Source organism: Ovis aries, chromosome 1 (genome assembly GCF_016772045.2).
Source record: "Ovis aries strain OAR_USU_Benz2616 breed Rambouillet chromosome 1, ARS-UI_Ramb_v3.0, whole genome shotgun sequence".
Taxonomy (NCBI): Eukaryota; Metazoa; Chordata; class Mammalia; order Artiodactyla; family Bovidae; genus Ovis; species Ovis aries.
Genome location: NC_056054.1, coordinates 125,928,314 through 125,947,263, shown reverse-complemented (window position 1 = coordinate 125,947,263; position 18,950 = coordinate 125,928,314).

Genomic DNA, 18,950 nt, shown 5'->3' with positions numbered 1-18,950 from the left:
AGAGGGTTCCCTGAGGAGGCCTTATGAAGAGCTGAGAAAAGGAGAGAAGCTAAAGGAAAAAGAAGAAAGGAAGACATATACCCATTTGAATGCAGAATTCCAAAGAACAGCAAGGAGAGATAAGACAGCATTCTTAAGTGAGCTATACAAAGAAATAGAGGAAAACAATAGAGTGGGAAAGACTAGAGATCTCTTGAAAATTAGAGACACCAAGGTAATATTTCATGCAAAGATGGGCACAATAAAGAATAAAAACAGCATGGGCCTAACAGAAGCGGAAGAGATTAAGAAGAGGTGGAAAGAATACACAGAAGAACTATACAAAAAAGCTCTTAATGAACAAAATAACCATGATGGTGTGGTCACTCACCTAAAGCCAGCCAACTCAGAGTGCAAAGTCAAGAGGGCCTTAGGAAGCATCACTAAGAACAAAGTTATAGGAAGTGATGGAATCCCAGCTGAGCTATTTCAAATGCTAAAAGATGATGTTGTGAAAGTGTTGCACTCAATATGCTAGCAAATTTGGAAAACTCAGCAGAGGCCACAGGACTGGAAAAGGTCAGTTTTCATTCCAATCACAAAGAAAGGTCAAAGAATGTTCAAACTACTGCACAACTGCACTCATCTCACATCCTAGCAAATTAATGCTCAAAATTCTCCAAGCCAGGCTTCAATAGTACGTGAACTGAGAAATTCCAGATGTGCAAGCTGGTTGTAAAAAATCAGAGGAAATAGAGATCAAATTACCAAGAATTGTTGGATCATAGGAAAAGCAAGAGAATTCCAGAATAACGTCTGGTTCAGTGACTGTGCTGAAGCCTTTGGCTGTGTGGATCACAACAAACAGTGGAAAATTCTTCAAGAGATGAGAATACCAAACCACTTTACCCGCCCCCTGAGAAACCTGTATGCAGGTCCAGAAGCAACAGTTAAAACTGCACTTGGAACAAAGGGCTGGTTCAAAATTGGGAAAAGAGTACTCCATCCTGCTTATTTAGCCTCTATACAGAGAAGGTTCAGTCAGTCAGTTCAGTCATTCAGTCATGTCTGACTCCGTTACCCCATTAATTGCAGCATGCCAGGCCTCCCTGTCCATCACCAACTCCTGGAGTTTACCTAAACTCGTGTCCACCAAATCTGTGATGCCATCCAGCCATCTCATCCTCTGTCTTCCCCTACTACTCCTGCCCCAAATCCCTCCAAGCATCAGGGTCTTTTCCAATGAGTCAACTCTTCCCATGAGGTGGCCAAAGTATTAGAGCTTCAGCTTCAACATCAGTCCTCCCAATAACACCCAGGACTGATCTCCTTTAGGATGGACTGGTTGGATCTCCTTGCAGTCCAAGGGACTCTCAAGAGTCTTCTCCAACACCACAGTTCAAATGCATCAATTCTTCAGCACTCAGCTTTCTTCATAGTCCAACTCTCACATCCACACATGACCGCTGGAAAAACCATAGCCTTGACTAGACGGACCTTTGTTGGTAAAATAATGTCTCTGCTTTTGAATATGTTGTTTAGGTTGTCCATAAATTTTCTTCCAAGGAGCAAGAATCTTTTAATTTCATGGCTGCAGTCACCATCTGCAGTGATTTTGCAGCCCCAAAAAATGAAGTCTGACACTGCTTCCACTGTTTTCCCATCTATTTGCCATGAAGTGATGGGACCAGATGCCATGATCTTAGTTTTCTGAATGTTGAGTTTTAAGCCAACTTTTTCACTCTCCTCTTTCACTTTCAGCAAGCGGCTTTTTACAGTACATTATGTTAAATGTTGGGCTGGATGAGGCACAAGCTGGAATCAAGATTGCTGGGAGAAATATCAATAACCTCTTGTATAAATTATAACACCACATTTATGGGAGAAAGCAAAGAGGAACTAACGTGCCTTTTGATGAAAATGAAAGAGGATAGTGAAAAAGCTGGCTTAAAGCTCAACATTCAAAAAGCTAAGATCATGGCATCCAGTCCCATCACTTATTTGCAAATAGATGGGGAAACAATGGAAACAGTGAGAGACTTGAGTTTCTTGGGCTCCAAAATCGCTGAAGATGTTGACTGCAGCCATGAAATTAAGACACCTGCCTCTTGGAACCTAGACTGCATATCAAGAAGCAAAGACATTACTTTCCCGACAAATGTCCATATAGTCAAAGCTATAGTTTTTCCACTAGTCATGTATGGATGTATGAGTTATACCATAAAGAAGTCTGAGAGCTGAAGAATTGATGTTTTAAACTGTGGTGCTGGAAAAGACACTTGAGATTCTCTTGGACAGCAAGGAGATCAAACCAGTCAATCCTAAAAGAAATCAGTCCTGAATAATCATTGAAATGACTGATGTTGAAGCTGAAGCTCCAATACTTTGGCCACCTGATGCAAAGAACTAATTCATTAGAAAAGACCCTGGTGCTGGGAAAGACTGAAGGCCAGAAGAGAAGGGGAGGACAGAGGACGAGATGGGTGGATGGTATCACTGACTCAATGGACATGAGTTTGAGCAAGCTCAATAAATGGTGAAGGACAGGGAAGCCTGCTGTGCTGCAATCCATGGGATCGCAAAGAGTTGGACATGACTGAAGGAATGAACAAGAACAATAATATTAAGAACAAAAAATTGTGAAACAATGCTGTGAAATATATGAACCAGGTATTTTTATTGATTTCATTCTGTGTTAAATAATAGAACAATGACAATATCCTGTGAATATTAATTCTTTGAAAACTGAGAAATGTACATTTCTTTTGAATTTTTTTTTTTTAGAAGTGTGGTTTTGTTAATTCAGTGGACTCTAAGATTGAGCCAGCTTCCCTGATAGCGCAGTTGGTAAAGAATCCACCTGCAGCACAGGAGACCCCAGTTGCCTTCCTGAGTCAGGAAGATCTGCTGGAGAAGGGATAGGCTACCCACTCCAGTATTCTTGGGCTTCCCTTGTGGCTCAGCTGGTAATGAATCTGCCTGCAATGTGGGAGATCTGGGTTTGATCCCTGGGTTGGGAAGATCTCCTGGAGAAGGGAAAGGCTACCCACTTTAGTATTCTGCCTAGAGAATTCCATGGACTGTATAGGGGTTGCAAAGAGTTGGACATGTCTGAGCGATTTTCACTAATATCAAGACTGAGTAATTCTCTGTTAATCTTTTTGGGAACTGTCTACAAGAAGACAATGAGTTAATTATGAAGCTCAGATCTTTTTTGATGTGCTAAATGATGAAAATACATTCTTCCACTGCCAAATTGTAGCTTTTATTTGGAAGCCAAAGGCACTTCTGGTGGCTCAGCAGTAAAAAAAAAAAAAAAAAATCTATGTGCTAATTCAGGAGACACAGGTTTGATCCCTTGGTAAGGAAGTTCCCCTGGAGAAGGAAATGGCAACCCACTCCAGTATTCTTGCCTGGAAAATCCTCCTCTTCCTCCTGGAAGAGGAGCCTGTCAGGCAATATACAGTTCATGGAGCTGCAAAAGATTCAGACATGAATTAGTGACTAAACAGCAACAACAAAGGGCATGTCCAACACGAATTCAAAATGTGATTCTTAGACAAAATTAATTGAATCATAAAGTAGGATGTAACAAATTAAGATAGTATATTTTGCTAGGAGTGTATTTTTTCTATATAATGATATTGATGAGTGTTTTTATTTTTAGCCCTATAGGGCATGTTCATAGACTAGGAACCTGATTAAGTGTGCTATAAGGGAGTCATTAATGTATAATATCTCATCTGTTCTATATATTGAAACTCTGTAATATTCAGACTGGATTGACTTAAAGGATAGATGATAACTCATGCCTAAGCAAGTTTCTTTATATGTAGATGGTCTGTACCTTTCAAATGAAGACTTTCATCTTCTGTAGACAAAGCTATATACATATATATATGTATATATAAATATAATAGATATGCATATAAATATAGGCAAAATATAGGGCTTCCCCACTCCAATATTCTTGCCTGGAGAATCCCATGAACAGAGGACCTTGGCAGGCTACAGTCCATGGAGTCACAAAGAGCTGGACATAACTGAAGCGACTTAGCATGCAAGCACACACACAGGTAAAATCTAGCTAAAGCTAGCACTGAAATTGCATTTCAGTTTTTTATACCTTCTACAATAATAAAATATAAAAATGGTAATTCTATCTAAGAAAATCTTCTTTCACATCCCCCATAAATTCAGCTAAGGTCAGGGAAGCTGAGCAAAGCTTTCAAGATACTCTGCTTACTTGCATGGATTGGGGGAAATACACTGAAAAGGAAACTGTCTTCTGGTGCCAACATTCAGATCTTGGCCTTAGTCCTGATGCTACCACTGGAGGTGATATAACTCCTTAGAAACCAATTTCTTCACTGACATTTTTTTTTTTTTTTTGAAGCTGCAAGATGAGCTACAAAGCACTATTGATATTTAATGTTTGTTTATGAGATTACTATCTGACTGAATCAAATGTATTTGACCAATGTAAACAAAAACCCCTTCATAGATACAGAGAACAGATTGGTGGCTGACAGAGAGAAGGAGGTGGGGTGGGAAAGATGGGTGAAGGAGGTCAAAAGCTATAAACTTTTAGTTACAAACTAAGTAAATCATTATACATCATGATGATTATGGTTAATAATCACACTATATCGCATATTTGAAAGTTGTTAAGAGAATAATGTTAAAAGTTCTCATAGGAAAAATATGAGACTATGTGGTGATTGATGTGAGCTAGACTTATATGACGTATATTTTGCAATATATACAGATACTGTAGCTCGATTGGTAAAAAACCCGCCTGCAATGCAGGGGACCCCAGTTCAATTCCTGGGTCCAGAAGATCAGCTTGGAGGAGGGATAGGCTATGCACTCCAATATACTTGGGCTTCCCCTGCAGTTCAGCTGGTAAAGAATCTGCCTGCAGTGCGGGAAACCTGGGTTTGATACTTGGGTTGGGAAGATCCCCTGGAGAAAGGAAAGGCTACCCACTCCAGTACTCTGGCCTAGAGAATTCCATGGACTATGTAGTTTCATGGGGTCACAAAGAGTCAGACACAACTGAACAACTTTCACTTTCACTTCACTCTCACAAATTATGTTGTACACCTGAAACCAATATAATGTTATATGCCAAGTATACCACAATTTAAAAAAATCTTAAATTTGTATTATTACCTGAATATATCATTTGATTTCAGACAAAAACTGATATTTTTTTACATATTTTTCTTATTTCATCAATAAAATGTTCCCTTCTGCCCAGTTTTAAAAGGAGAAATTCAGATTTAACTGAAATTAAGATTTAAAGCGAAGCTCTTTGGATTTATCTGTGCTTGTCATCAGTATCAGCTAAAAAATAAATTAGTCCACAATTACATCATGTTGTTTATTTTTCTTGTTAGGTTGAAAAAATGGTCAATATAATGAAAGTAGAAAAGACAAATATCATATCAAGTCATGACGATTCAGTAATAATACAGGAAAGCTAACAGAAATGTCTTATTTAAAATATTTTTAGTTAAAGGATGTTCTATGAAAATATTACCCTAATTCTTATTTGCTTATAGATCAGGTGCTTGATGAAAGTATCAAATGAAATAATTATGCAGAACAGAGTGATATAAAAGGTGGATTAAATTTTTGGATAGGTGGTTTACTTTCCTAATTACCCTAGTGATGGTTTAATCTACTACCATTTGTTTGCACTTGCAATAGCCAAATACTAATAAATTTTGAGTAAATGGGAAAGATTCTTTATACATTTGGACTAAACTGGGAAATAAGAGCTAAATTACATAAAACATTTTTTGTTAAATAAATTTAAAACTATGTTTAATCAATATTGCCTTTTGTTGACTTAAATCTGAATACTATCTAAATAAAGGCAAGAGATAGAAAAATATTGAATTGCTAATTGAAAAACCTGTTCATTTCAGTCTAGAATTAGTCCTTTTGTCAATCTTTCTGTCTGTGCAGATACTTGCGAGTAAAAAATGATTCTAAACTAAGGCAATACCATCCTTTACTGACAGTTGAGTAGGATGAAAACTTCATAACTTTCATATAATTGACTTTCATGAACAAGACAAAACCAAATTTTATTTTCAAATTAAATGTTTTATTTGAAATTGAACAGATAATCCAATCAGTTTCAAAAGCAAAATTAGAGGATTCTAGGATTATGATGGAGAGATTGAAGTATATTGAAGAGGTGTGCAAAATTCTAAGAAGTTAGATGCTTCTGTGCACATAACTCCAGAATGATCTTTGTTGTCCTACAATTGAGATCAGATTTGGAAAGTTCTTACAACTTCAGATGTTGGAGTGGGATATCAGTAGAAGCTAGAGAATCCATATCTTCCAAAGGAAGATGGGCAGCGATTGTAGCCATATCCAAAGCTTCCAAATCCAGAGCCACATCCATAGCCTCCAAAGCCAGTGCTGAAGCCCAGCCTGCGGAAGCTGCCGCATCCACAGCCCCGGCCAAAACCCAGGCCGCCAAAGCCTCCGTAGCCGTAGCCCAGGCCGCTGTAGTAGTTGCTGTAATGGCACATGGTGACAGGGGTGGTGAGTTTGGTTTGCTGTTCAAAGCAAGAACTTGCGTGTGGATGTCAGCGCATATAGAGGGATACTTATATACCCTGGTCAGAGCATGTGATAAATCACATGTATGCCCTCGTATTAGTCATGTTTTCATTATACATACTTGGCAGGCAACATACTTGGCACAACTCATATATTCATTGTTCCCTAACACAGAGAGAAGGCCTTACACTCATTAAAATATTTAACATCACTTTGATGCCTAGTTAATGTGTCCCTTAGAAGTCAGGGCATCACTTTATCTTAAAAGTTATTGCATCATTTTATCAAATCATCACTTGGCAGGCTTTAAATACACACAATTATTTTTGTCAATTATACATCAAGAAAGCACGTGAAAACAGTTATTGCATCATTTTGTAAGAAGGAATGCTATATCTTCAAAGTCTAGACACATCAGACCCCAAATAACATTCTTCATTGTCGGGCATACCAATCGTGTTTGATCGTGTTGTGTTTTTCAGTTAAATACTTCTCCATCTGTTTTTTTTTTTTTCTTTTCCTTAGATACTTCACTTGCAAATTAAACCAGAGAAACTAGGTCAAATTTAAAGATCTATCATATCCTTTTAAATCATTTTTCCTCTGTTCCAATACTGACTTATTTCTTTCAAGAATAAAACAAACATTTGAGAGCCATAAAGGATCAATTTGACTTTTGTAAACACCAGTAAGGACCTCTAGAAAAATAAATCTATTTTTAATTTAGTTTTAGAATGTTGACAATCACAACTGACACACATATTCTTTTTCATGCTACTTTAAAATTAAAAAAATGTTTTGCTTTTTATAATCGATGAGCCAATACTGATGTATAATTATTAATTAAAATCCTTAGGTTACTCTTCATTCTTTGTGCTACACATTTGCATGTGCTTTGACAATCATAGAATAAAACTGCTCAGAAACTGATGGCAAAACAGTAATCAGAACTTTATTTCAGAAGTTCTGCTTTAAAAGCAGATTAAAAGTCATCTTCTCAAATCCTCACCCTCTTCTCTAGTCTGTCATCCATCCAAGTTGCCTCCAAAGGGCATGTTACATCTCCCTCCTTGTCTTTATATTCACCATCTCCTGTTTATTCACCCACATATCTATCTTATACAATACCTTTTTTAATTAATAAATTTTATTTTGAAGAACAGTTTTAAGTTTACAGATTAATTGAGCAGGAAATACAGAATTCCTATATAACCCCTCATATGCACAATTTCCCCCATTATTGAACACCTTAAATCATATGATATATTGATTGTAATTAATGAACCAATAATGACACATTACTAATTAAAATCTATGGATTACCATTCACTCTGTGTTGTCCTGTCCTGTGGGTTCTGACAAATGCATAATGTCACTGACCTCTATTATAATATCATACAGAATAATTTCTCTGTTCTAAAAATCTCCTGTGCTCCAATTATTCTTCCCTCCTTCTTCAGAACTCCAGGAAACACTAACCTTTTGACTGTCTTCATAGTTTTTTCTTTTCAAGAATGTCAGACAGTATTCAGCCTTTTCACATTGACTTCTTTCACTTAGCAATAAGCCTTTATGAGTCCTCTATATCCTTCCATGGCTTGATACCTCATTTCTTTTTATTGCTGAAAAATATTCCGTTGCCTGGATGTACAACAGGTGATTTATCCATTCATCCTTTGAAGGACACCTTGATTACTTCCAAAGTTTGACAAATAAAAATAAAACTTGTATAAACATCCACATTCAGGTTTTTGTGTGGATATAAGTTTTCAAGTCATTTGGGTAAATACCAGGGAAAGTGATTGTTGAATCTTTTTCATAAGACCATCTTTAGCTTTGTGAAAAACTGCCAGACTGTCTTGCAAAATTGCTGTACCATTTTTCATTTCCAATGAATAATACCTTCTGTTGCTTCATAATCAAGCCATCATTTGCTGTTTTCAGTGTTTTAAAATTTAGTCATTCTAACAGATATTTGGCCTTCCCTTGTGGCCCAGCTGGTAAAGAATCCACCTGCAGTGCAGGAGACCTGGGTTCGATCCCTGGGTTTGGAAGATCCCCTGGAGAAGGGAACGACTACCCACTCCAAAGTGTTCTGGCCTAGAGAATTCTGGGTCGCAAAGTGTTGGACACAACTGAGCAACTTTCACTTTCCATGCTTCATTATTATGCTTAAAAAAGAACCAGTGCAAATGAAATGATGATTATATATTTCTCTAAATTCAGAAAGACATTTGAGGTTATTTCTCCCTTACACTTTTGGGAACTTCCCTAATGGATCAGTCAGTAAAGAGCCACTTGCAATACAGAAGACCTGGGTTCGATCTCTGGGTTGGGAAGATCCCCTGGAGAAGGAAATGGCAACCTGCTCCAGTATTCTTGCCTGAGAAATCCTACAGACAGAGGAGACTGGTGGGCTACAGTCCATGGGGTCTCAAGAGGCAGACACGACTTGGTGACTAAACCACTACCACCACCACCTCCTTTCCTGTTCAGATGCTGTCACAGAGTTACCCATGACTGGCAGAATTGTGATGCTTACTCTTAAATACCTTAGAATTCATTCATCCTTTCAACTTTTATTTTTTATTTTCATATTATATGGTTGTTATTAAGAGAAGCAACTAATTTTAGTTGGGGAAATGCATCATTTGACAATTACATATAAGACTAAAAGAATAGAATCTGAACACTGCATTTGAGGTTATATAATGTTCATAAGAACTTAAGGACTATAGCCTAATGCTAAACCATAACTAAACCCTATTACTCATCCACTAGAAAGAACTAAATAGATGCTATTTTGGTAGGTTTTGCAGTCCCTCAGTCAGCTTCCCTTGTCGGTAAAGAATCTGCCTGTAGTGCAGGAGAGCTGAGTTTGATTCCTGGGTTAGTAAGATCCTCTGGAGGAGGAAATGACAAACCACTTGAGTATGCTTGCCTGGAGAATGCCATGGACAGAGGACCTTGGCAGGCTACAGTCCATGGGTTAGCAAGAGCTGGACGCAACTTAGTGACTAAATCACCACCACAAGCCGGCTTCACAGTTCTACCATTATATTACTACCTTGGTTTAACCGAATTTGGTAACTTAAAAGATATTCAGTTTCTTTTCACTGCCTACATATATAACAGTTTGGGGAGGGGGGATGGTGATATTTTGTTATATGATTTTTCACAGTCAAATAATACTCATTTGTAGTACTAATGGCACCCCACTCCAGTACTCTTGCCTGGAAAATCCCATGGATGGAGAAGCCTGGTAGGCTGCAGTCCATGGGGTCGCTAAAAGTCAGACACGACTGAATGACTTCACTTTCCCTTTTCACTTTCCTGCATTGGAGAAGGAAATGGCTAGCCACTCCAGTGTTCTTGCCTGGGGAATCCCAGGGACACGGGAGCCTGGTGGGCTGCCATCTATGAGGTTGCTCAGAGTCAGACACGACTGAAGTGACTTAGCAGCAGCAGCAGTAAGAAATAACCCACTTTTTGAATGTCAGCATTATGAGACCCTCGTTAGAATGTACAAGGGCTTCCCAGGTGGCAATAGTGGTAAAGAATCCATCTGCCAGTGCAAGAAATGGAAGAAATGCAGGTTTGATCCCTGGGCCAGGAAGATCCCCTGGAGGAGGAAATGGCAACCCACTCCAGTATTCTTTCCTGGAAAATTCCATGACAGAGAAATCTGGCGGGCTGCAGTCCATGGGGTCCCAAGGAGCCAGACACAACTGAAGCAACTTAGCATAGTACTCAGAATGTACAAGGTTTCAGATCAACCATAACCTCAATGCAGGTTATTTCACAAGTAATAGCAGTGACTTTTAAATTTCCTTGGTGAATTGCAAAATATTTCAATGTTCTGATAATACTGAAGAAAAATGTCATGTCACACCATGGCATACCATGAGGAAAACATGGTAGACATTCACAAAAAGAAGTTCATTTGGTTTTATTCTATCATCATGTTTTCTTTTTACTGAAATGGCTAAATAAATATTAATTTTGAACAAAACAGAAAAGCATTTATTCTTCATGGTACTTCATTCCAGAATGGAAAACACGTAAAGCTGATATTTCAGTGCTAGATTTAAATGCCAATGTTCTCTAACTAAAAGCATTGAATAAGATCTGGTTTCATGTTGAAAGAAAAAAAGTTACTTCAGCTGAGTGTTGCAGTTTGCAAGTATGTATTTAGACATATGAGTGAGTGTAGAAGCTCCTATTACCTTAACTCTTCATTGAGTAGCTTTTTTTTTTTTTTTCATTGTTAATGAAAGTTACTCAGTTGAGTCGACTCTTTGCGAACCCATGGACTGTATAGTCCATGGAATTTTCCAAGCCAGAATACTGGAGTGGGTAGCCTTTCCCTTGTCCAGGGGATCTTCCCAGCCCAGGGATCAAACCCAGGTCTCCCACATTGCAGTCAGATTCTTTACCCAGCTGAGCCACAAGGGAAGCCCAAGAATAATGGAGCGGGTAGCCTATCCTTTCTCCAGCGGACTGTCCCAACCCAGGAATCGAACCAGGGTCTCCTGCATTGCAGGCGAATTCTTTACCAACTGAGCTATGAGGGAAGCCCTTTCCATTGTTTATTGGGTGCAATTACAAATAATCACTTTGATCTTCTGAGTTAAATTAAAAAATAAAAGCCATGTATGCTGTTTCAGGAAAAATTTATTGCAAAATGCTTAGAGGAATTCCCACAGTTATGAAAGCACAAATAAGAAACAACAAAAGACATGATGTAGACAATTATGAAGTGATAAAATATCCCTAAAATCTGAGACACTAAATATTTTTGATCTTGGCCTTAATCTTAGACACTAAATAATATTTTTGATCTTGGCTTGGCCCCAGGTATCTTGTTTAGTATAGTTATTGTAGTCAGATAATTCGTTTATGGGCTCAAATGTTGGGCTCCTGGGAAAGGATTTCAGTAGATGCTAGAGAATCCATATCTTCCAAAGAAGGATGGGTAGCGATTGTAGCCATATCCAAAGCTTCCATAGCTAGAGCCAAGTCCATAGCCTTCAAAGCCAGAGCCATAGCCCAGCCTGCAGAAGCTTCCACATCCACAGCCACGGCCAAAGCCCCGGCCACCAAAGCCTCCGTAGCTGTGGCCCAGGCCTCCAAAGTAGTTGCTACAATGGCACATGGTATCGGGGTGGTGAGTTTGGTTTGCTGTTTAAAGCAAGAACCTGAGTGTGGATGTCAGCACGTGTAGAGGGATGCTTATATACAATGGTCAGCTGCTGCTGCTGGTCAGAGCATGTGATAAATCATGTGTCATTGTGCCTATTACCTGCACAGCCTTCCTATGAGGCATTTCTCATGTTACCTGAAATGTTATAATTCAGTAATTTGCTGTCTCCAGACATGCAGAGGGACCCTCATTAAGACATTTGAGCTTACTTTAGCTTTCTATTTATAACGTCCTTGAGCCTGTTGTTTTGATTTTATGGGAAAAAAAATGACTGATTCTTCAAAATTTGTAAGTTTCAAACTCTGAATTGAATCACTTATCGTTGTGCATATTACATCATTTATGATTGATGGCATTTCTTTTATAATTAAACATTTGCTCTATTCTGTCATCTCCTGAATGAATAACTCCATCTCCAATGAAATTCACAGATACTTGTTCAGGCTACAGATGTTAAATCTATATTTTTTTAGAATGCAAGCCTATGTACTGGGTTGAGGACTGAAGAAAATGCTTCTATCCAGAATATATGAAAAAGTTAATTAAAAAAAAGACATGTTGAATTTTTTAGCATTTAAATCATAATAACCTTTATAATTTTGACTTTACACACCAATTTCAGAACATTTTGGTTATAAAACATGGAACAATTTTAATTTCAGAAATTGAGAGCACAAAATCCATCTCCAAGGCTGGCTTATCAGAGAAGCAGTTGAATTTCCATTTCCAATCCTAAAATCTTCCTCCATAATTTTTTCTGTTCGAAGTCCTACTAAAGTTGCAGATTGCATCTGCATCTACAGTTTCTCACAAACCAGCCAATTCCTCCCATTTTTGTCCTTCTTCAATTATCCATGAGTGGTTTCTATTTTCAATCTCACTTTAGCTTTCATTTTGCTTCTTTTGCTCCCAGTACCTAAAAAGAACAACCAGGTAAAATTTTAAAGTTGAAAATAGATCCCTTCCAAAGTCTGTTCTTTACATCTGTGTTTCTTTTGCTGCCTTGCATATAGGCTGTCATTACTGTCTTTCTAAATTCCATATATGTGCATTAATATACTGCATTAGTGTTTCTCTTTCTGACTTACTTCACTCTGTATAATAGGCAGATATAAAGAACAGACTTTTGGATTATGTGGGAGAAGGAGAAGGTGGAATAATTTGAAAGAATAACATTAAAATATGTATATTACCATATGTAAAACAGATGACCAGTGCAGGTTTGATACATGAAGCAGAGCACTCAAAGCCACTGCTCTTGGACAACTCAGAGGGATGGGGTGGGGAGGAAGGTGGGAGGGGGGTTTAGGATGGGGGGGGGGGCACTTGCAGTTGAGTTCAGTTCAGTCACTCACTCATGTCTGACTCTGCAACCACATGAACTGTAGTCCACCAGGCTCTTCTGTCCATGGGATTTTCCAGGCAAGAATACTGGAGTGGGTTGCCATTTCCTTCTCCATAACCATTCTATGAATCTGTTAATTGTTCGTTAAGGTCTTATATATTAAAATATACAAAAACTCCTAGGGTCTTCTGAATGTTAAAATAGTATCTTAAAATTGAAAATATCTTCAAACTTTTGCAAAGGAAAACAGAATCATACAAAGCTGAAATGATACAAACCAAGAAATATATGTGAAGACATTTGGCTTGGACTTCATGGAGTTCCCTTGCTAACTTTATCAAGTTAGTCACTGAAGTCCAAGATTGACCCTACACCTGACCAATCTCCATGCAGCACTTGCCTCTTGACTTGGGTCAGTAAAAACTTATTTAATTGACATCATCTTGAACATGTAATTGAGCTTTTGTAATATTTCCAAATATTTTATCAAAGATGAATTTCTTCAAATGGATGTTTTTTATTCTAAGCAGCAGAGTAGGAAATTAAAAACTTTTATAGAATTCATAAATGAAGTGTAAGTAAATTACAGTTGCTATCATGGCTACCATATTCTGTGCAGTTCTTTCTACACTCTAGCAAACTAGCTGTTTAAAGTCACAATAAGGCTCAGTATGTCATAATTCATGTATCATATCTCTTTTATGCAAATACTGTTCTGTTACATCTCATTCTGAGTTACAAACAATTGATAAGCTTAAATTTTACTTTCAATGAATCCTTTGGAAGACATAGAATCACAAATAATTCAGATAGAATTAAGGATATCACATTTTGCTAATGTAACTCAAACCATATCATGTAAGAGTGATCAATGTCCAGTCTTGTTTGTTTAGAATGAAAAGGATGTATCTTCCTAAGATAGAAAATGGAAAACTTCAACAGTCAAATAAACATCAAAACAGTTCCAAGGAATAACACGTAAGTTTTGCACAAAACCAATTAGTGATCACTAGCAGCAAAATATCAACCCTAAAATATTATAGACTATATAGGACAAATGCTTGTTGTTGTTTTTTTTCTAAGTGAAAAAGCTAATCAAAATTAAAATATCCAGTGGACAAAGAGGGATGCATATTTCTTTAGAGAAGTATTGGTTTTATGCTTAGTTGTTAGATCCTAATAACCAATAAATTGAATTATGATTTTTGTTCTTCATTTCATATTTGGGAAGTCTCCTTTGAAATATTTGTCAATTGTATGATAAAGGATGTTTTCATTAGGGATATGTAATAGTCTTTCAGTTCAGTTCAGTCGCTCAGCCGTGTCCGACTCTTTGTGACCCCATGGATCGCAGCACGCCAGGCCTCCCTGTCCATCACGAACTCCTGGAGTTAACTCAGACTCATGTCCATCGAGTCAATGATGCCATCCAGCCATCTCATCCTCTGTCGTCCCCTTCTCCTCCTGCTTCCGATCCCTCCCAGCATCAGAGTCTTTTCCAATGAGTCAACTCTTCGCATGAGGTGGCCAAACTACTGGAGTTTCAGCTTTAGCATCATTCCTTCCAAAGAAATCCCAGGGCTGATCTCCTTCAGAATGGACTGGTTGCATCTCCTTGCAGTCCAAGGGACTCTCAAGAGTCTTCTCCAACACCACAGTTCAAAAGCATCAATTCTTCAGCACTCAGCTTTCTTCACGTCCAACTCTCACATCCATACGTGACCACTGGAAAAACCATAGCCTTGACTAGACGGACCTTTGTTGGCAAAGTAATGTTTCTGCTTTCCAATATGCTATCTAGGTTAGTCATAACTTTTCTTCCAAGGAGTTATAGTCTTTACCTGTATATAATAGAAACTTTTGTTATGCATTCCAAAATTTTTCCTTAAAATTCAGACACAGGTCAGTAACATATGAAAATGTAGTTTGCAAAATATTTTATTATACTAGCAGGGCTTCCCAAGTGGTTCTAGTGGTGAAGAACCCACCTAACAATGCATGAGAAGTAAGAGGTGCATGTTCAATCCCTGGGTCAGGAAAATCCTCTGGAGGAAGAAATGACAACCCACTCCAGTATTCTTGCCTGGAGAATCCCATGGACAGAGGAGCTTGGTGGTCTACAGTCCATAGGGTCACAGAGAGTTGGACATGACTGAAGTGACTTACCACCCACCACACATGCATTTCTCTTTTTCCAATTTTTAATGTCTTTTTTTTTTTCAATTTTCCAACACATTCCTTAGGCTTGAAGATACTGACCTGTGTGTGAATCCAGTAGTTTCAAATGAAATTTAGTTATATGGGTCAAAGTCCCTTTAATGGAATGACCAAACTTTATCTAGCATAATCTCTTTTGTGAAAGCACAACAAGTGACCAGAACAGGCTGTTTTATTTTTCTAACCTTGATGCAATTCAAAGAAATTCAAATCAAATAAAAAGTCATGATCTCGAGAACTGACCTTTAACATTATTCATTCTTCATTTGCCTCAAAGTAAAACTAAATTATAAACTGAGAAGCAGGAGATTATATACAATATAATAAAATAGTAACAATAAAAATGAAAAAGAAAACAAAATAAGGGGTGGTTAATCTAACAGAGGGAAATGATTCCCATAAATTTAGCTATAAAAGCAAAGCTGTTCATGAAAATATGATGAGAACTTTCCAGATGATATTCAAATGTTCAAATATATAATGAAAAAGAATCAGCATAATGGAGTAGAACCCCAGGATTCGGGTGAACTACTGATCTTGGTTCTAACACTTGTGCTTTAAACAGGTTGCTGTTCGGTCACTCAGTCATATCCTAATCTTTGCGACTCCATGGACTGCACCATGCCAGGCTCCCCTCACCATCTCCTGGAGCTTGCTCAAACTCATGTTCATTGAGTCAGTGTTGTGATCTAACCATCTCGTCCTCTGTTGTCCCATCCTCCTCCTGCCTTCAATCTTTCTCAGAATCAGGGTCTTTTCTAAGGAGTTGGTTTTTCACATCACGTGGCCAAAGTATTGAAGCTTCAGCATCAGTCCTTCCAGTGAATATTCAGGGTTGATTTCCTTTAGGATTGACTGGTTTGATCTGTTTGCAGTACAAGGAAATCTCAATAGTCTTATCTAACACCACAGTTCAAAATCATCAAGCTTTGATGCTTGGAAATATTGAAGGCAGAAGAGAATGGGACGACAGAGCAGCTCTCAGCCTTCTTTATGTTTCAGCTCTCACATCCATACATGACTACTGAAAAAAATCATATCTTTGACTATACGGACCTCTGTAGGCAAAATGAAGTTTCTGATTTTTAACACACTATCTAGGTTTGTCATAGCTTTCTTTCCAAGGAGAAAACATTTCTGAGTTCAGTTTAGTTCAGTCACTCATTCATGTCTGACACTTTGTGACCCTGTAGACTGCAGCATGCCAGGCCTCCCTGTCCATCTCCAACTCCAGGAACCTACTCAAACACATGTCCATTGAGTCCAAGGGATACAATCCAAACATTTCATGCTCTGCCATCCCCTTTTTTTCCTGCCTTCAATCGTTCCCAGCATCAGGGTTTTCAAATAATTCAGTTCTTCACATCAGGTGGCCAAAGTATTGGAGTTTCAGCTTCAGCATCAGTCCTTCCAATGAATATTCAGAACTGATTTCCTTTAGGATGGACCGGTTGGGTCTCCTTGCAGGCTGAAGGACACTCAAGAGTCTTCAACATCACAGTTCAAAAGCATCAATTCTTTGGTGCTCAGCTTTCTTTATAGTCCAACTCTCACATCCATAGATGACTACTGGAAAACCCATAGCTTTGATTATACAAAACTTTCTTGTCAAAGTAGTGTCTCTGCTTTTTAATATGCTGTCTATATTGGCCATAGCTTTTCTTCCAAGGAGCAAGCATCTTTTAATTTTATGGCTGCAGTCACCATCTGCAGTGATTTTGGAGCTCAAAAAAATAAAGTCTGACACTGTTTCCACTGTTTCCCCATCTATTTGCCATGAAGTGATGGGACCAGATGCCATGATCTTCGTTTTCTGAATGTTGAGCTTTAAGCCAACTTTTTCACTCTCCTCTTTCACTTTCATCAAGAGGCTCTTTAGTTCTCCACTTTCTGCAGGGTGATGTCATCTGCATATCTGAGGTTATTGATATTTCTCCCAGTAATCTTGATTCTAGATTGTGCTTCATCCAGTCCAAGTTTTCCCATGATGTACTCTGCATATAAGTTAAATAAGTAGGGTGACAATATACAGCCTTGACGTACCCCTTTCCCGATTTGGAACCAGTCTGTTATTCCATGTCCAGTTCTAACTGTTGCTTCCTGACCTGCATGCATATTTCTCAAGAGGCAGGTCAGGTGATCTACTATACCCATGTCTTTCAGAATTTTCCAGTTTGTTGTGATGCACACAGTCAAAAAGGTAGAAGTAGACTTTTTTTTTCTGGAACTTTCTTGCTTATTTGATGATCCCGCAGATGTTGGCAATTTGATCTCTGGTTCTTCTGCCTTTTCTAAATCCAGTTTGAACATCTGGAAGTTCATGATTCATGTACTGTTGAAGCCTGGCTTGTAGAATTTTGAGCATTACTTTACTAGCATGTGAGATGAGTGCAATTGTGTGGTAGTTTGAGCATTCTTTGATATCATCTTTCTTTGGAAACTGACCTTTTCCAGTCCTGTGGCCACTGCTGAGTTTTCCAAATTTACTGGCATATTGAGTGAAGCACTTTCACAGCATCATCTTTTAGGATTTGAAATAGCTCCACTGGAATTCCATCACCCCTACTAGCTTTGTTCATAGTGATGCTTCCTAAGGCCCACTTGACTTCACATCCCAGGATGTCTGGCTCTAGGTGAGTGATCACACCATCATGATAATCTGGGTCATGACGATCTGTTTTGTATAATTCTGTAAATTCTTGCCACCTCTTCTTAATATCTTCTGCTTCCATTAGGTCCATACAATTTCTGTCCTTTATTGAGCCCATCTTTGCATGAAATGTTCCCTTGGTATCTCTAATTTTCTTGAAGAGATCTCTAGTCTTTCTTATTCTACTGTTTTCCTCTATTTCTTTGCATTGATCACTGAGGAAGACTTTCTCATATCTCCTTGCTATTCTTTGGAACTCTTCATTAAATGGGTATATCTTTCTTTTTCTCCTTGCCTTTCACTTCTCTTCTCTCTTCTTTTGTAAGGCTTCCTCAGACAACCTTTTTGCATTTTTGCATTTCTTTTTCTTGGGAATGCCTCTTTCTTCTGCCTCCTGTATAATGCCATGAACCTCTGTCCATGGTTCTTCAGGCACTCTATCAGATCTAATCCCTTGAATCTATTTGTCACTTCCACTGTATAATTGCAAAGGATATGATTTAGGTCATACCTGGATGGTCCAGTGGTTTTCCCTACTTTCTTCAATTTAAGTCTGAATTTGACAATGAGGAGTTCATGATCTGAGCAACAGTCAGCTCCCAGTATTGTTTTTGCTGACTCTATAGATCTCCATCTTTGGCTGCAAATAGTATAATCAGTCTGATTTTGATATTGACTATCTGGCGATGTCCATGTGTAGAGTCTTCTCTTATGTTGTTCGAAGCAGGGGTTTGCTATGACCAGTGTGTTCTCTTGGCAAAACTCTGTTAGCCTTTGCCCTGCTTCATTTTGTAAGGCCAAAAATGCCTGTTACTCCAGGTATCTCCTGACTTCTTACTTTTGCATTCCAGTCCCCTATAATGAAAAGGACATCTTTCTTTGGTGTTAGTTCTAGCAGGTCTTGTAGGTCTCATAGAACTGTTCAGTTTCTTCAGCATTATTGGTTGGGGTATAGACTTGGATTATCATGA